General features: G+C 44.1%; 1 protein-coding gene across 8 annotated transcripts in view; it reads right to left on the bottom strand.

Annotated features, from left to right (window-relative positions):
• GRID2 (glutamate ionotropic receptor delta type subunit 2) overlaps positions 1-20,325 on the bottom strand; it is a 1,329,997-nt gene that overhangs the window by 1,011,699 nt on the left and 297,973 nt on the right. The gene's annotated exons all lie outside the window — the stretch shown is intronic.

Raw genomic sequence — 20,325 nt, 5'->3', positions numbered from 1 at the left:
GTCTCACGATTAGTGAGACCCACTTTGTCCAGGTTTGCGGGGAGAGCAGGCCTGCTCTCCACACAGACAAGCAGGGTGGTAGCCCTGGGCAGCCAGATCGGCTGCCCACATGACTGCCGGCTCCATAGTGGAGCCGGCAGGGACTGGGAGGATCGGGGGCCATGTGGCCCCCGGAAGTTCCAGTATGCCCTGCGTGAGCGCGCAGGGCATACTGGAGAAACCTCCGAGCTGAGAGGCTGCTTTTAAGCCTCTCGGTAGGGGGTCTCCTCGTGAGTAGCCGTGCCGCGGAGCCACACCACGGCTACTCACGATCCAAAAAAGTGGGTTTGCAGAGCGCTCGCTCTGCAAACCCAGTTTAAGGGGCGGGTTGCTTGAGCGGGTTACCCGCTCAGGAACCACCAGGCTCGCAGCCGAGCCCGGTGGTTCACATGATCGGATGAAATCGGGCTAGTGGAGGCTAGCCCAATTTCATCCCATTGTGTGAATAGTCTCCCTGACTAACAAAGTGCTTGTGCTTCTGGGGGCCGCAGGGTCACACAACTGCCCTTGACTCCTTGTGTGGGCACAGTTGTGCAAGAGCCTTTAGACTACAGAATGCTCTCCTCACAACCCTCAGTGATGTGTTTTCTGCTCTTGCAGAGTCCTTCTGGAGCACAGGGAGCACTCTGGAGTCTAAAGGCTCTTGCACAACTGTGCTCACTCAGGTCAACACAGAGAGTTGAACATGGGCACTATCACACCCTAATAGTCCCTAAAAGAACGAGCACTTCTTTAGTCAGAATGTCAGCCAGTAATATGTAATAATAATACGATGTAGTGGCTAAAATGTCAGACTAGTCCTGTGAAGAACTGGGTCAAATCCCACACAGCAATGAAGCTTGCTGGATGACCTTGAGCTAGTCACTCTCTTTCAGCCTAACTTACCTCACATGGTTGCTATGGGGATAAAATGGGAGTGGAGAGGAGATCTGTGTATTTTCCTGACCTCCTTGAATTAAGGCCAAAACAAATATATATACAGGAGGATCTTGTTACTCACAGATCTGGCATCTGCAGTTTTGAGTATCTGCAGTCAGGTAATTGGCACCTAACTTCAGCATATGTGAGGAAAAACCAGGAGTGGGGGTTAAACCGGATTGGGGGTGGCCGGAAATGACCTCTGAGGTCATTTCCAGCTGCTATTTTGAGCGTCAGAGCCACTTTGTGGCTAGTTTTCAAAGAAAAATGCTTTAAAATCATGATTACCCACCAAAAATGGTGGAGTGGAGAATTTTGGGTGCTTTGCTGGAACGCTGGGGACCCATAGAGCATGGAAGGGCACTTTATTTGGCTTTTTTCGTGTTTTTTGCCCATTTTTGCCATTTCCCTGCCCTTTGGAATCTAACCCCCAAACTTCCATTGCCCCAATGTCTCAGTATTTGTGGTTACAGTATCTGCTGGACTAGCTGAGAATGGAACTCTTGTGAATACACGTCCTCTTTTATAATAATAATGTTGGCTGACACCTAGACTAATGTTGCATGCACCAAATAATGCTTCATGCATGCAACACAAAGAAGCAGTTTTGGCTAGGGTTAGGCAATCTGATTCATCCGTGAATCAATTTGCACCAAACTGGGGGTGATTCACAGATTCAACCACAAATCAAATTGCCCCTTAAATGAAGGAGCTGATTCAAGGTTGAATTGAATCAGCTCCAATTCAATGTGTGTCCATTTGCGGGATTCGAGTGGCCATTTTGGCAGGCTTTCCCCCCTTACTGATAGATTTTCTGGCATTGGTTTCCGATTGGCTTGAGGTCTCCTTGCTTCTTGGTTGGCTTGTCATTCAAATCAAGTGTTGGCATGGGCAAGTGTGCCCCCATTGGCTGCGGGGAGGGAGAAGCCCCCCCAGAAGCACATTTGGAGAGGATTTCAAAATGTATTTAAAGGGACTGGGAGGCAGAGAGAGTGAGAGAGGCCTTATGAAGAAGAAGATACAGCAGGACAGAAGGAAGGAAGGAAGGAAGGAAGGAAGGAAGGAAGGGTTAATTTATTGGTTTTCTTTTCTCAACACTGAGTGTATTATTGCTGCTATACCTGTTTTGCTGGACCTCAGAATAATGAATGGGCTAACAAAAAAGGAGGGAATTTCAAAATGTATTCAAAGGGACTGGGAGGCAGAGAGATCCCTTATATCAGGAGAGGAGGACGAAATCAAGGAAGGTTTGATTTTGTGGCTTTCTTTTCTCAACACTGAGTATAATGCTGTGCTGTTGTTTGCTGCTATAATGATCTGGTTTTGCTGGATCTCAGATTGACAAGAGGCAGAACCTGAGTGCCTGCCTGCTTGCCTTAAGCTGTGGTTTGGTCTGTTTGTGAGAGGGTATTGTGGTGAGAAATGGACAGTGGCAGTTCAGCTCTATGTGTCTGTGTGTAATATTTCATGGTGATTGGTGTGTGGGAGAGCAACTTGTGCCAGTGATGTTACTGCAGTGCAGGCACTGTGGCTGGCAGTGGGTTCTGGATCAGTGATTCTTTTTTGGCCATCTTTGGACTGTGTGTTTGGCAAAGCATGTTGTTAGGGGTGCACCAAGTTAATTTGGGCACCCAGACCACCCAGCTGCAAGCCCCACCCCCTTTGGGGGGCCTGCCCCACCAAACCTCTGTTGTTATTTTATTATATTATTATTATTACTATTACTATTATTACAGCAGCTGAGGGGTGGCTGTGGGGAGGGGGAGTGGAGCAGTCCTCCCTTCTCCCCCACCCCTCCACTGGTGGCAGAGAGACTGGAGTGATGCTGGTCCTGTCCATTTGGGCCAGCGTCTTTAACAAATTGTGAGGTGCACCTGCGCAGTTGAGATTGTTGCAAGCCCGTGACACGGTCATCCCTCGGCCATGGTAATGATAATAATAAAAACAGCAGAGGTTTGGTGGCGCGGGTGCAGGATGGCTGCTGGAGGCCCCCGGCCCCAGCCATTTGGAAGCCCCCCCCCCCGGACCTTGGAGGACAGGACTGGGTTCCCAAGGGGTTAGTGCACCTCTGTGTGTTGTTCTGTGTTTGGTGGGGGGGGGCTATGTGTGCTGCTTCTGTTCTGCAGTGTTGTTTTTCAAGGCAGGGTTGCAAAATTTGTGCACCGCACTCTGCTTGTTTCACCCATTGGGAACAATGGGGAATTTTAATTGCTCATTGTTCCCCATGGGTAAGTCCTAGGGATGCCAAAGTGGATTGAGTGGTACAGTGTGATGGGTGTTACCTACCACTGAACCCACAAAAGAAATGGGCAATTGGGCAATTTTTAATTTTTTAAAAACCTCAAGCCCCATAAGATCCTATTTCAATTTTTTAAAAAAATTGTCCCCTTGCCCATTTCTTTTTTTGGGTTGGATGGTAGTTAGCATGCAACTTGCCCTACCACCCAACCCACTTTGATGTCCCTAGGACCTACCCATGGGGAACAATGGGTTGATTCGAATTCCCCATTGTTCCCTATGGATGAATCATTAATCTATTACAATTTTTCTTAATTCAATTCTTTGAACTGGCCAATAATGGCCAGCCAGTTCAATGAATTGATTCAAATCTTTGAGATTCAATTTGAGGTCTAGCAAAACACAAGTCATGCACACCTCTAGTTTTGGCCAGTTCCCCTTTCCCTCTGCAGCACTCCCAAAAACATGTCCCTGAGAGCAATGGGACCCTCAGGGTCATATTTTCAGATGGTACTGAGGGCTGCAGAAGGGGGGATTAGTGAATACTGCCCCTTCAACATTTCTCATGTGCAAAGCTATTTGAAGTGTGCAACGTTAGTCTGCATGTCAGCCATAGATGAGAAGAAGAAAATGTGTGTCCATATAGCTATATCTGCAACATTGTTCTATAAAGGAAGAGTGGATTTGTGATACCTTGTTGTCTTATTTTATAAATAGCTTTTGCAAAGAAGCCCTTTCACTTTCTTATCTCAGACCTCTCAGCTGCAGTCTAATTCATCACAGTATGTCAAGAGACTCTTGATAGCGTTCTGTCTACATTGAAGGTCCAGAAACCTATCTAAGGGATGTCTTACTGACCAAAAGATCATCTGGTGGGAGGTAAAGGTGTTTTGTTGTTTGAAATATGAGTACTACTTCTCCTTTGTGACACAGACAAGGCTGCCCAATAAATCCTTTAAAATGTATTTGCTGTCCTCAGACTGCTGAGGGTCAAGGCATCGTATGTACAGAGAGAAAAAGGGAAGGTATATCTCAAGGTCTCCCATAGCATGAAGTCATAAAAGAAAGAAAAATCATGTTGGTTGCAATTAGTATAATCCAAAAGCAAACATGGCAGCTATTTGTAGCAACTAAACTTGATTCTAACTATGATATTTGAACTCATTTTCTTGGTTGTGACTTTTAGTTTATCAGCCCAGATTGAATGTTGATGCAGTGAAACAGTCTTCTGAAATCAGCAATTGGTCAGGGGTAGAGCCACCACTGAGTGACAGGGTTCAAAGAACCCGGGCTGCCAATGAAAAGAGCTGCTGGAGCCCCTGTTACATGTGACATCATGCGCAAAGGGGGCATGGCCCGATTGCCACAGGCCCTGCCCCACCCCCACCCCTGGATCACATTTCCAGGCAGCGTTTGCTGCCTGGATGCATGTATTTCTCTTCTTCTCCCTTGCTGGAGGAAGAGGAAGGGAAATAAACACTGCCAGCCAGCAAACGTGGGCTGGAAATGAGCTTGGGAGAGCTAGCTTGGGGCTTCCCAGAGCCTGGGCATGTTCCTTTTGCACATGACATCACTTTGAACTGGGGCAGGGATAAAGCTACAGTAAGGCAGATGGGTGCAAAGAACCCACGCCGCCCTGTTTCCAAAGCCACCTCACCCTGCCAAAGGGCTGCCTCACTTGCCTCCCCCAAGCTTCCCTCTGCCATGGGCCGGCCACTCACCACCATGCTGTTCTCCATGCCATTGGTGTGGTGTCCACCCTGGCATGGTGGTGGTGCTTCTGCAGCCCACTGCTGCTTCCAGGCACCAGGGGTCAGAGCTGGCTGGAGCACGGATGTCAGGAGCATGCCTCCATCGTTACTGGGGGTGGGGAGGCCACCCAGGCACACTTCCACCATCATCACCGCTGGGTAGAGCACTCGCCGCCACTGCAGGAAGGCTGCCCATAAGAACACAGGTCACCCATGCCCTCCCTATGCTACTGAACTGGGGTACTTCTGATCCAAGAAGTCATTCCAGAAGGATACCATGCTCAATCATATTGAAAGCCATTAAGAAATTCAAGGAAATCCAGAAGGTGAGACACACCCTGTCCCAGTACAGATCATCCACTGAGGTGGCGAAAACAGTCTCAACCCCAAACCTTGAGTCTGAGGCCAGACTGAGATTGGATCAAGATAAGGTGTCTTTTTGACTCTTTCTCCTCAGGATTCAAGGTAGAAAAATGAAGAATTGCTAATACATCATTTTCATTGTGCAGCTAAGATAATTTGGAACTCCAGAAATTTAGAGGCAGAGATTTTCAGAAAGAATCCTCAATTTTTCATAAAATGATACACTACTGATAAACAAATGAAAAATACTCTGTGGAAGTAACAATTATTAAGTTGAACTGATTCAACTGAATGTTATAATTATCAAACATTTGCATCTATCAGTTTGGGTAAATAATCCTACTCCTAAGGAGTAAGTGTTCTTTGAATTCAGTGGAATTATATTTCCTCATATGATCCTTAGTGCTCAGGCTGGACAAGACACAAAAAATGATGTGGAAATGGCCACAAGACTATTTCATTGTCACTAACTGCCCAGAGACACAAGTTTTGGGTGGCATAGAAATATTTTAAATAATAATAAATAATAACTAAGGGACAATTCATACAATTCTCAGAAATGAAAGTCTGCTATTTTAAAAAGTCATTATCAGTGTGACAATCTGTAAAACTGGCCACATTTCAAGCTAAATTATACATTTAGCATGTTTAAAATGCTACTCTCACTGGCTGTGTGTAAATGAACTGTGTGCTACAATAAGAGTGTTTAATGGGTCGCTGTGTTCACTGTGGTAATTAGCCTTAGTTGGTGATTAATGAAGATTTAAATCTTGCCAAGACAGGCAAGGGCAAGGTAAAATGAGTCCCCTATAGTAACTTTTCCTTCTATCTAGATAGCATGTGGTTGACCTCATGTCATCACACAAAATGTTCTAGTCTGTGAATGGTTTGACATATGTTTAGAAGAGGTGCTGAAGAGGTCAGATCACAGAAGGTGCTAACTCTTGATTTAGATAAACATACTTCCCTTTCTTTTCCTATGGGAGACTTCTTGAGTTCTCTGATTCATATCCCTTTTTGAGATTCCAGTGGTTATTAATTCCAAGCAATCCAAATAAGGAAAACACCTCTTTAAATTTCTCCACAGAGAAAATTCAGAGGTGACCATCTTAAATCTAAAGCCATACAACATAACTTCTGCAATAGAATAATTCTTGCACTGGCAGTATTATTAGCATCTGTGGTGTAAGAGATGTTAATATTACTTGTGTTCAGCTATCCCAAAGCCATTAGGATCAAAGCACCTTTGCAACTTGCCAAAAGGATGCCTTTCACCTGCACAAGAAGTCACCGGTTCAGCTGTTACGTTGCTATGAACTTGCTCAATGGTTTTCAGTCCTTCCTGCTCCTGTAATATGGGAATAATTATGCTGATCATGACTACTCGAAGGATTACTAGATACTAGGGCAGCACACGATAGGCATTAGGAGCAATCAGGATTGTGCCCAGCTCACAAATTGGGGTATGAGGCTTCGCCTATCCTAATTTGCAAGCTGGGTTGTGTGTTAGATAAAAACAAGTAGGAGGCAGGGCGCTTAACTGCTTGTCAAGCCTGCGCTGGGTAGGACCAGCACACCTTACCCAGATTCTGTCCCTACCCAGTTTGAATGCCCTACCCAAGTATTATGGAAGCAGGTTGCATGCCCTACCCAGATTCCATCCTACCCAGATTCTGTAGGCAGGAAAACTGTCCTACCCAGCTGGGGCTTGATTGATGATCCACCTTGCTGCCTCCAGCCTTTTTATTATCTAACACATGATTGAAAACTGGGAGCTCATCCAGCACCTGAATAAGGGTAGGAGGCTTCTCCCTAATGCCAATTGTGTGAACTGTCCTAATATACACAAGGAGGCTCTACACATGATCCATGCGTAAAGCCTAACCAGGAGCAGGGAGCTTGTCCTGGGTGGCCGGATCGGCCGCCCACACAATTACGAGCTCCATTATGGAGCCAGTAAGGGTAGTGGGGATCGGGGGCCACCTGGCCCCCGGAAGTTCCGGAATGCCCCATACGAGTGTGCGGGGCATTCTGAGCAGACCCCCGAAGCCGGGGGCTTGTTGGAGCCTCCCGGTCAGAGGTCTTCTAGTGACCTAGCTGAGGTCTCCTAGCGGAGCCGCGCCATGGCAACTCATGGTCGCCAAAATGGGGTTAGCGGAGCATTCACTCCGCTAACCTCATTGTGTAGTAATTAAGCGGGCCACATGGCTCCCGGCAGTTCTCCCAACCGCTCGAAAGCGGGCTGGGCTCCTGTAGCTGGCTTTCAAGCTCATTGCCTTGTAAGCACCAAGGAAAAGCTAAATAAATGTTAAATATTATCACAGCTGAGCCAAAAGTTGGAAGTAGAACTTATTTTTTTCAAAGTGGGGGTTCTGGTGAGGATCAGCAGCTTTGGGATTCCTGAAAAGGTTATCTAAATACATCTTTTCACTAATGTTGCATCATGAACCCCTCAACTGTCTAGGGAAATGTTGATGAAGATGGGTAGCCATGCTAACTGATCAGCTCTCCACAATTTTCTTTGCAAAAGTATTCATATTTAAAAGGATTTCACTTAGTTTAATACGATGATAATCATCACTGATTGTTTCAGACGGCTGAATAATCACCTAGGCTGAGCTCAGACTGACATTTAGCGATACAATTATAACTGCAATCCAACTGCGTAGCAGAGGTTTCCTTAAAAATGAGAAAAAGTTATGTTCCTCAGATGTGATTAGGCTTTTAATAAAACACTTGCTTCCCTTGCAAATTTGTCCTTGTTAACGGCTCTCTTTTGCTCAGATAAGTCTTTCATAAAGTGATATTTAATAAAAATTACCTGGTAAGGTGCTGTATAAAGGGACTCCATAACAGGGATCATGGCTGAAATGCAATTAATTTCAACACATAAGGATCTGACCTTCATAATTCACTCTGGGCTTCATCTCCAAAGAATTATGGCTTATGGAATTAAGACATTTTGTGCTGCTGTTGTCTGCAAAATATGCTTAATGTCCAACCACATAAATAATACTATAAATGATGAAACTCTACAATATTCTTTATTACTATATTATCTTCCCATATGAAGCTGCCCACCATTTGAGATAGTTAGGTGAGACCCTTTAGCATGTCCTGCCACTTGAGTTTCAGTTGGAATCAACACACAGGAAATCTTTTTCTGCTATGGCACCCAGTTAGAAGAACTTTCTACCCTAAGCAGTTTGGCTCCCGCACTGCCAGCATTCTGTAGATTATTAAAAACTTTAATTCACCAAGCACTTAACGTGATTTAGTTGGTCTGCTCTCCTGTGTTTCAAATCAACAGTTTCTGTTTTCTCCGATTTGTCTTTTTTCTGTTGCTTTTTAAAACTTGTTATTTAAAATTTTTACTGGATATTTCAATGATGTTTCTAAGCTGCCTTATGCAACTCTTGTTAAAAGATAGTAGGTATTTATTATTATTGTATTTTTAAAAAAACTAATAATATATTATCTTAATTATGGTGATAATAATTCAGTGATATTTTGGCTTAACAGGAAGCCTTAAAGAATACTACTGCAAAGAACTTTAATACAAAGATATTCCTTCTCACAAAGAAATAGCTGATTAAATAAAATGGAAAAAGGTGAATCAATTACGATATTGGGGGGAAGGAGGAAATGAAGAAAAACGTGCCTTTTTAATATATCCATGAAGATGTTAAGCTGAAGCAGGTACGTGCAGCTTGATCTTATGCATGTTGACTTGGAAGTAAATTCCTGTCAAGATAAATAGTACTTGTCTATCTATATTTCTACACCACCCCCAAACCTCTGTCTACAAGTGGTTTACAGCAACATAAAACAAGTTAAAATAGAAATAAAAACCTTAAAACAAATTTAAAACCACAGTCTAGTTGAAAAGCTTGGGTGAAAAAAAATGTGTCTTTAAAGGCTTTTTTAAAATTGTCAGAGATGTGGAGGCTCATTTCAGCAGGGAGCACATTCCAGAGTTTCAGGGCTTCCACACAGAAGGCCCACCTCTGTGCCGCCACCAGACCAGCTCGTGGCAACTGCAGACGAACCTCTCCAGATGATCTCAATGGGTGATGGGGCTCATAGTGAAAAAGACGTTCTCTTAAATACCATGGGTATTGATAGTCACCTTGGTAAGGACAGGAATTACCTGGAGGAAGTGCAATGAATTTGGATAACAGAAGTTCCTATAACGATATTCTATTTATTAAACAATGTATACATATTTTTTCAGTTTCCATGTACAAATGTCAAAGGCAACCTTTATTTTCTTAAGTTAGGACTTGGTTAGCCAACAATTAACATGGCAGACATTGCTAGGATTTCACATTAAAAGATTAACATGCTGAAATCATATGGATTACAACAAGCATGCTAATAGCATAGCTCATGCTTCTGCTAATAACTAGTCTGAAGCTTGTTCCTCCTGCCCCAACCTACTGTGAGAACCAGAGACAAAGCCCACTCAAAGCTGGGGGAACTTAAGAGACATTTTAATGAATGAGTGTAGATCAGGATGGAGAATGTTGCTGAGATTTATTTTATTATTTAAAAGATTGATATGCCACCATTCTTCATAAGTGAATTCTAGGTGGTGTAAAACAAAATTCATTTTAAAAACACCAACATAAGCACTCTACTCTCCATGGACACATTCACACGTAATGTGAAACCAGAGGTTGACAATCCTGCGGTTTCAATTTCAAACCGTAAATCACATTACAGATGTTTGTTCAACCGCAGTCCATCAACCTCTGGTTTCAGGAGAGGAGAGCCTTTCCCTCTTCTTGATCTGCCATGGCTGATCTCAGCAAGTTCTATAGTTCCAGCATCGTCAGACTTTGGGCAAGGTGTCATCACGTCACCAGAGTGGCTGCCATTGGCCATGATCTTAAAGGGTGTGTGCCAAATGCAATCAAGCCTTTTCAGAATGGTCCACTTGCTCTTGGCATGGAAAGGTCATTTAAATCCTTTTAAATGTCATGCCATGCGAATGCTTCTTCTGACGATGATTGCACTGCCACCCTCGTAAGAGCTCCACAACAAAACTGTCCTGCACAAGAACAGTATATGAGGGGGATAGACTTGGAGGGCACTATTTGCCTGTGGTTAGGAAAGGGAAAGGAACATGACTTCCTAGGAGGGAATATGTATGAGCGAGGGCAAATGATCCTTGGGGGTCTGTCCCACCGTGACCTAGGATGCTCTTGCAAGGGCCAATCCCGGCAAAGCAGTTCATGCAGACCAAATCACACTCCTGCTCCCCGGGCAGCTTGCTGCCAGTGGACTACTCCTCTCATGAGAGGGGTAGTCTACTGGGGAGGACCCTTGGGGCAAACACCCTCAGTCTTCTATCAGACTGCACACTCATAAATTGAGCAAATCCAACAAAGGGGACCCCACTTGAGTGGGGCCCCTACTTTCTCTGGTTAATGATATAATTTTTTGCACTGCAACCACCTCCTCCCCTGAGAAGCCTTGCAGGGACCCAAAGGAGATTGTGACACTCCATGTGAACGAGCTTAGTCACGTGTGCAGACTGGAAGAAACACTGGGTGTGGGGATGGATCTTTATTCCCATTCAAAATTCCTGGGTTTGGGCCAGTTTTGCACTGTATGCAGATCTGCTGCTGTGGGGAATCATGGGATATGGGAGCTCCGATTTCCAGCAACACCAGGAAAGCAAGGGCATCATTTTGGGGCACAAGCATGCATATGTCCACATGGGTGGACAGGCTGGTAGGGGGCACGCTTTGACAGCTACCTGTGTAAACTGCCCTGAGCCATTTTTGGAAGGGCGGTATAGAAATCAATTGAATAAATAAATAAAATAAATACCTGGCAGCACTCATCAAGATAGGAAGAGCAGTTACTGGGGTACCCATCCCCGCAGCTCTCCTGCATAGAGCCACCTGGCTTGATATAGAGCTCCCATGGCCTGACGCTCTTGTGATAGAGCTGTACATGGGAGAAGGCATTGTTTTGTCATCACACATTATTAGCAACTCTGCCAGACACCCCAGTCCCCACAGACAGTTCTTCTCATGAGCTGTGAAGTGATGTCCCCATGGCCTTACACTCTCATGAGTGTGCGGTCTACTCGGGATCATCATCCGTCACTATCGGATATGAAGACTCTCTCTCTTCTCAGTGTTGGTAATGCTGTTCCTGCTGCCCAACCCTTCTCATGAGTAAGCCTAGGGACTACACATGTACCCCAAAGGGGAAAGGGCCCCCCTTCCCCCAAGCTTTCTGTAAAATAAATAATCCCTGCTTGGGGCTGCCTTTTAAACCTAACACTGGCTGCCCACCCCCTGCCAAGCCATATGTTCCCATTCCGGCACTGTAATGGGGTGCCCTGCTTATGATGCCACCTGGAGTGTTTGTGTTGTGAACATACATGATTGTCACTTTATTCTGAGGGAGCAAAGTACTTTGTGCCCATCCTGTCACCCTGTCCCCTTTCCCTCCTGCTTTCCAGGAGCGGGGAACAGAGTGGGAAGAGGGAACGCCCCTGTGTGACTTTGCTGCTTGACAGGCTAAAGCTTGGGATGGGTTGACAAACAGGGGCGTTGCAGAGTCCCTGTTGCTGGGCAACTTCATTGCTGCATCAGAGACAGGAGGGGTGGGTCTGGTGCTTGGAGAGGTGGCCAGCAAGAAGCACCGCAAGTATGGAGCGGGCACAATCCGGGGGGGGGGGGGGTTGCACTGCCGTCTCTATGATTGCAGTTCCAAAAACTGCACGGAACTGTGATTATTTTAGATTGTGAGCCCTTTAGGGACAGGGATCCATCTTATTTATTTATTTCGCTATATAAACTGCCCTGAACCATTTTTAGAAGGGTGTTATAGGAATCAAATAAATAATAATAAATAATAATCGTTATTAATATTATGGTGATTTCCATGTATGGATGTAACTCTTTGGCAGCCAAACCTCAGGTCTCAGTGGCGAACATTACTACAACTTGAAGGTTCAAATTGGATTTTGGCAAGGCAAGCCACAGGTTGAGTTCACTGCGAAACCGCAGCTGCATGCATTTGGATGTAACTGAGCCCCATCCCCTGCCCTGTTTAACTTTGGTTTCACATTACATTCAAATTCAGCCCATGTGTATTCATTATTTATGCTTTGAGTGTCTGAAAAGGGCTAATGTGGGAGCAAATTCTGGGGCAAAGTTTTATTGAAAGGTAACTATGTCTGGAAATCAGGGCACTCTTGCCCTTGCCCTCTCAGCTTCACAACAATCTTTTGCCACAAGGACACTGATGTCTTCCTGTGAACAAAAAATCCTTCTTCCATTCACCTACTTGCTGCACAACATGCGGGCCACTGTTTTTTCTAAGCCCTCCCCTTTTAGGTGAGCCACCTAATGGTGCAGTGGGGAAATGACTTGATTAGCAAGCCAGAGGTTGCTGGTTTGAATCCCCGCTGGTATGTTTCCCAGACTATGGGAAAAACCTTTATCGTGCAGCAGTGATATAGGAAAGATGCTGAAAGGCATCATCTCATACTGCACAGGAGATGGCAATGATAAACCCCTCCTGTATTCTACTAAAGACAACCACATGGCTCTGTGGTCACCAGGTGTCGACACCAACTTGACGGCACACTTTATCTTTACCCTGGTGGGAAACATTGGACCCGAGACCTTTTACATGCAAAACTTGTGCTCTGCCACTGAACTATAGCTCCTTTTAATTTGACATTTGATATCAAGCCACATACTCTGTAATTCGATTCTGAAGTTGCGCAAAATTCTATAGGTATCAACATACTACCAACATGATTCAGATTCTTATTATAGCTTTATTATGCTGATGTGCTTTTCTGGTTTTTGTTATTGTGTTATTGATATTTATTTGTAAGCTGCTTTCAGTCATTTATGCCCTGGTTTGCATTTGAATGGGGGAGACTACATGTGTGAGTGCTGTAAGATATTCCCCTTAGGCAGGCCTGCTCAATTTAGGCCCCCCAGCTGTTCTTGAACTACAATTCCCAAAATCCCCAGCCACAGTGGCCAATATCCAGGGATTATTGGAGTTGTAGGCCAACATCTGCAGGAGGGCCAAAGTTGAGCAGCCCTGCCCTTAGAGGATGGGTCCGCTCTGGGAAGAGCACCTGCATGCTTCCATGCAGAAGGTTCCAAGTTCCCTCCCTGTCATCTCCAATATGGGGCTCAAAGAGGCTCCTGCCTGCAACTTTGAAGAAGCCGCTGCCAGTCTGTGTAGACAATGCTGTGTAGATGGACCAATGGTCTAATTCGGTATAAGGCAGCTTCCTATGATCATATTGAAAGAATAAAAGGGGTGGCAAAATTTTAAAAGGGGTCTTAATTTCTGTCATGCCCTTAAAAGAAAGCTACAGTCACTGGATCAAAATGTATTATACTGCACAGCTTTTACTGTAGTACAGAAAAATTTTGTCATAGTTTTGGCAGATGGATCGTTAATACTATAAAATTAATGATGACTCAACCCAGATTAACAAAAGTTTCGATAATGCAGATGATCAGCATCTGGCCACTGGCATAGAAGGGGAACCAGCATCGTTAGTTAGAGAGAGAACCTTGTAATCTCATAGCACGATTGGCATAGAATCATCTTCAATCAATTCTAACTCAAGTCAATTTCAGAAGCTAATAACCTGCTTCACAGTTCACCCAACTGACTGATCCAACTGCCACAATGAGTATGGGTTGCCAGTCACAAACAACCACGTCTGGGGAATTCTACTATATCAACTGTTCACCATGCAGCACTGAAAACACATGGTTGGTTGCAATCACAGACTGCCAGGAATTCCAGATTGAGCTGAGTGTAGAGTTGGGGGGAAGACTGGTATCAGATCGGTACAGCAGTTGTAGAGTGGGGGAGAAGAGGATGATCCCTGAACTTACCAGTCAATTTATATTTTTAATTGGAGCAATTAGTATCATGAAAACATTTCAAACATTTGCACTTGCATGATTTTCCACCAGCACAATATGTTCCAGGCCAGGAACAAAATAGATTTTGGCCACAATTCAACAGACAGTTAAGCAATTTAAGCCCACTGAGTTTATTGGGCTTAAGCGCATTGTAAAGTTCTAAGATGGTATCACCCCTCAAGGATTGATAAAACTGTCAGAATTAGGGGCCTGGAGTACTAAAAGTAAAGCGCTATCAAGGGAGGAAAAAGCATCAGTAGGGAGTAATGTTTCCTTACCCTACTTCTTTATGTTCTGAAATTCAGCCAACTACTGCCATTTTGGTCTAAGAAAGAGAATTTACCTCCCCTTTATTATTTATTTATTATTCATTTATTTATTCGATTTCTATACCGCCTTTCCAGAATGGCTCAGGGTGGTTTACACAGATAAATAATAAATTAATAAGATGGATCCCTGTCCCCAAAGGGCTCGCAATCTTTACCTTCCCTGTTCTGAATTCCAAACTATGAAAAGGGTAGGCTAGTCTCCACTGGGAGCAGAGCCTTCTCAGTTTCTGCCCCAATACTGCAGAACTCTTTACCAAGAGAGTTCTAAATAGTCCCCTCCCTACCAACTTACTAAAAACAGGCTCTCTCACTTTTTTTACTTTTTTTTTTTGGTTCAGTGAAAATTAACTTTGAAAATTAACTGCTTTTTAAAATTGTCCATCTATGGATTTTGTTGTTGTGCTGTTTCTCCTTTTTGGTCTTTACTGTTTGGTCTCTATCCCTGCTAAACAAAAGAGGCACCTTTTAAAAGTGGCGATTCTCTTTCTTTAGCAAGGGGAGAGCAACTGGCCCTATCCATCACCAGCACAGCATCCCTCTAGTGGCTGTTGCTGGTGTCTATTTTGTTTCTTTTTTAGATTAGGGACAGGTAGTCATTTTATATATTTGGGTTTTTTTATTCTTACGTAAACAGCTTTGAGAACTTTTGTTAAAAAGCGGTATATAAATATTCGTCATATTCTTGTTTATTTATTTATGTATTTGATACATTTCTATACCACCCAAAATGCAAGTTCTCTGGGCGGTTTACAAAACACTAAAAACAGCCAATAAAATATTAAAACTTTTCAACAATTAAAATGAAAAAGTTAGAACTATTAAAACACCATTAAAACACAATTAAAACAGTATCTAATTAAAATCCTGGGTGAACAAATGCATCTTGACTGCCCTTTTAAAATTTGTAAAAGATGGGGAGGCTCTTATTTCAGCAGGAAGTGTGTTCCAAAGCCTCGGGGCAGCAATGGAGAAGGCCCGTCCCTGCATAGCCACCAGATCAGCCAGTGGCCTGTTTGTGTTGTTTGGTTTGGTTGTTTGGTTTATTTAGCTTGTATTATGTTATGGTTGTGTTATAGTTATTCTCATTTATGAACCACATTTGAAATTAATAAAAACAAGCAGTATATAAATGCTTTAAAAAATAATTTAAATAATATTAAATTAAATGATCAAATAAATAAATAAATAAATAAATAAATAAATAAATAAATAAATAAATAAAAAGAAATAGTGCGAAAAGTGTCCCCAACCACTAGGGTTGTACATGGACCTTGATTCATGCAGCAGTTTAATTTGAACTGGTTCGTGGTTCTACAAACCGGTTCATTCTTGATCGGCCCAATCATGAACAGTTGGGGGATGGTTCAAGAGTGGTGCGGGGAAGGGGGGGCAAGCGGCACCTTTAAAAGTGAGTACAGCAGGTCCTTACCTGCATGACTGGTGCTTCATGCAGCTTACTACTCCCAACAGCCCGCATGTGGTGGTAGCACAGCGCCAGCATGCACAGAAGGCATCTGCAGGGTCAGCAACACCAGGCTGACCACACAAATGGCGTCTGTGCATCCACAAAGGCCATGTGTCTGCCGCTGCCATGCGGCCTGTTGTGCCACAGCAGGAAGCTGCATGCAGTGGATGGTCACGCAGGTAAGGACCTGCTGTACTCACTTTTAAAGGTCCAGATTTCCCCCGCCCGGCACCGCTCTCAAACCACCGAACCAGTTTGTGGTTGGGCCGAATGGGAATGAACTGGCTGAACCACTGAACAAACTGAGGTCTGTACACATCCCTAACCACCACCATCATGAAGTGATGGGGAGCGATCAGAGTTTGCTGGATATGTAATTTTTCCATTGACACTAGCTTTTTGCACACACAGTAGCAAAGCTGGAGTGTGCTCTGGGGTGGGGGGGAGTGAAGATGGTCCCCTTCCCTTCCCGACTTCATATTCAGAGAGGCATAAGGCAGAGAGCAAAGAGCAAGCTGTCATCCAGCCAGTTGGCCCAAAGATACTTGATCCTCCTTGTTCAGTTGTAGCGATGCCCCTGCTCACAATAGATCAGGATACAACAACTTTTTTCCATACCCAGATTACAGTCGCTATATTGAGGTGAATATGTATAAAGATTAAGTAGGCAAAGAAAGGATCGGCCGAGCTCAGAATTCCCTTAAGAAACAAGACTAAAACATACAGGAGACCCTCATTATTCATGGGCTTCCATTCTTGCCTACAACTGCAAATATGGAAACCACAAAAGATGAAACCTTAATTCTATGGGAATCTGGGGGTTAGGTTCCTGCACAATATTTTTTGGCCAAAAATAATAATAATAATAATAATGCAGGAGGAAAGCAGAAATAAAAGTAGTACAGCACAATACCTTACTTTCCAGCTTTCCAGCTATGCCCCCTACAATCTCCAAATCAGCTGATTTTTTCCTGATTTTTGCTGCTTTGGGGGGCAGGGGACATAAGCCACAAAATGGCTCTGCATTGCCTCAGGTCAAGAAATGCGCTTTCCAGACTGCGAGCTCTACAGCGGTTGGAGGTGGTGTAAAATTCTTCAACTTGTCAGGATCATATTCAAAACATAAATAAAAGGTGGAAGCCATTCATTGTATAGTTCATCATAAAGCCGTGGCCTTATTATAACAATGTGTTTTCCCAGCAGAGACTGTTCATATTGTTTGTAAGACTTCCTCTCCGTGTCCTCCTACTGCACCATTTTGGGCCAATGGGGTCATAGAGGAGGTAGGGGTCAATGATGTGATGAGGAGTTGTTTGGGGGGGGGGCATTGGTGGCTTTGCACAAAGCCACCTGCAGGGGGAGCAGTCTTTTCTAGCTTGCACAAACTTAAATATCCCTTGCCATGGCTGACAATCAGTTTTTAAAACTGATAGTGGAGGCTGAAAGAAACAATCACAGAAATATAAAAAGAAATATAATCACAATAGATTTAACAATAACAGAGGAGGGAGAGCAGCAAAAAGCAAATAAAAAGGACATTGCAGCATTGCACTGTTGCACAAGAACACCCAGGAATTTTTTTTTTTTTAAGGATCATTTCAAAATCTGAGAGGAGATTAAGATATTGAAATGCCAAATTGCTGAATGAACCCACCACATTGCACCATGGAAACAGCAGGACAGCCCTCCTAAAACCGAAAAATACAGCTATTTTTCTGGAACGCACATGCAAAGTTGTAACACAAAACAGAACATTAAAACCCAGAAGAAAGCTTCCAATGTGCGAATGGCACCTTGCTGTCATCACATGGACAACGGTGTCAAAACACAGTTAGTATGGATGCACACTTAGCAGATACGTAGTGGAACAATGATAAAGGGTAATCTGAAAAGCGCCCTGAAGTGACTTTCGGTGGCCCAGGAACCACGGATAGGCAAAAATTGCCTGTTTTTAATACAGTGGATAATGAAACTGGGTCTCTAAGACCCATCAGCAGGTATGCAAAACTGTGGTATGCAAAACCATCCACAGGTATGTGAAACCGTGGGTAATGAGGGCCACTAGTATATGTAAATAGAAATGTAGACACCCAGATAGACAGAAGTATTGTCAATGCAGAATGTGTGTGTGTGTGTGTGTGTGTGTGTGTGTGTGTGTGTGTGTGTGTGTGTTGTTTTTCCCAAAGCCACTTTTTGCAACTGCTTTACATTTCAGTATCCTGCTCTCAACAAGGTAGATTTACACACCCACCTAAAACATGAATATATCACTTTACATCAGACCCATTTTACGGTGGAATAAGAAAGCATGTCTCAAAAGAAATTGAAAGGCAATGAAGAACTGCAGTTCCATAAAGGTTTAATCTCAACCCGAACATGCACCAGTTAATAAACAGTGCTTCAAAATGCGAGAGATCTGAGACCTCAATGCATCTGGCAGAAGTTTAGCAGGCCATGAAATGTGTGGATTTAAACTGGTTTCTGTGGCAATCAAAGAAACAGGAAAGGACAACCTTATCATCAATTCAAGCCCCAAACAGCCACAGGAGCTGTATCAACCAGGCCATAATTTCTGATCATAAAACTTGCCTTGAATGAAACCTTGCCTGTGACCTTCATATATCCTGCTGCCCTCCAAAACCTCTGCTAGTATACAGCTGAAATCCCTTTTTGTTATGGCTCACTGCCTTATGTTCTTCCCAAAATACAGTAAGCTTTCAAAGAAAAGAGAAACCCATTACAGAGTACTCAGTTAATATCTGTATATAAAATATGCATTCCAGTGAATAACCTGAATGGTAAATACTTCATTTGGCCTTGGTCTTCCCTCTCTCTCGCTCAATCCCCAATTCCATGCTCAAAATATAATAGGGATGGCATTCTTTATACTTGTCAGGCAAAATGCAACTGAAATGCTGAACGTTTATGCTTTATAGAAAGGCAGGCTATTCTTCATCAGTTTTTGCAAAATACCTTGACTCCTGCTAAAGGCATTTTTTTCAAGCCAAAACTGTTATATTTAGGGAGCAACTATCCCCAGGGGCAGCTCACCCATGTGGGAAGGTGAGAGACAGCCTCAGGCCACACGTGCATCCCACCCTACCCCTGCAGGTGCCATCTCCCCTGCCTGCCACTGCTCCCCAACTCCTTGCTGCCCCACCACTCTCTGTTCTGTCCCCCCCCCCGACACACACACTGTATCCTGACACAGCCCCCTGACTCCACCACCGAAATCAGGGGTGGAGCCAGACTTGCCTCATTCACCCTCACCATCCTTCCCCATCTCTTGGCTGCTTTATGTTCTGTGCACACTGGAGTTTTAAACTGTAGTTTAGCATTGGCAGTGAGGGAAGTGGGCCTGGACCTGCCCATTATGCTGGAACCAGCATCTGGTTCAGCAGCTTCTTGGCATCATCTTGAGAGGCACAAGCCATAGAGCCAGCGCTAAGTATTGCTATGAAGCCCCCAGAATAGTATCTCTCCAGTGGGAGTTGCTGATCTTTGTGTGTGCATGCGTGTTGGTTAAAACTGTGAACCCTTTTGAGACAGGAAACTATTTTTCTTATATCTTTTGTTATGTGGAATGTTGAGAAGTAGTATACAATTCTTCTTCTTCTTCTTCTTCTTCTTCTTCTTCTTCTTCTTCTTCTTCTTCTTCTTCTTCTTCTTCTTCTTCTCCCAAGTAGAGGCAGCTTGATTCCAATTGAAGGTCATCTTAAGTTTCCATACTGCATCCAAGTTGAATGTCCCTTAGGGATATATGCCTGGTGCCCTTGTGTAGTTCAGCTCAGTCTTGCCCTCTGCTGACTCTGTGATCCACTGTACAATCCTGCATTCAGTACCATGCAATCCTGAATCCAGTACCATGAGTTGAAGGGTCTCAGTGGGCACCTACCTGCTACTCTAAGGTTCCTTCCTCTCCCAGGCACAACTGAGGGTCTTAATCTCTTACTGGGCTCTAGTGCTGCCCACACCTGTACCTGCTCCAGCTTTCTCAGGCAAGCAACTGCTCTGTATTAGCAGGGCATCTACTAGGGGATGGGAGGATTCCACATCATCAGTGGTCTGATGAGCTTCAAGTAATTCTGCTCTCCAGCTCCTTTCTCTAGCTCCATCTCCCTCTTACAGGATTTCAGATCTCAAAGGGGCAACACAATACTGTAGGCACTAGCTCTGCCTCTGATGAGGCTGGGGAACCTCCACCCAGGCAGATTGGTCCTCCAAGTCGGATGATAAAAGCAAGGACATCTTTTCTGGCCCTGGTGGAAAGGGTAGGCCTGATGTGACTAAAG

Source organism: Hemicordylus capensis, chromosome 5, assembly GCF_027244095.1.
Source record: "Hemicordylus capensis ecotype Gifberg chromosome 5, rHemCap1.1.pri, whole genome shotgun sequence".
Lineage (NCBI taxonomy): Eukaryota > Metazoa > Chordata > Lepidosauria > Squamata > Cordylidae > Hemicordylus > Hemicordylus capensis.
The sequence above is the reverse complement of the archived record's forward strand: the minus strand, read 5'-3'. Positions and strand labels throughout refer to the sequence as shown.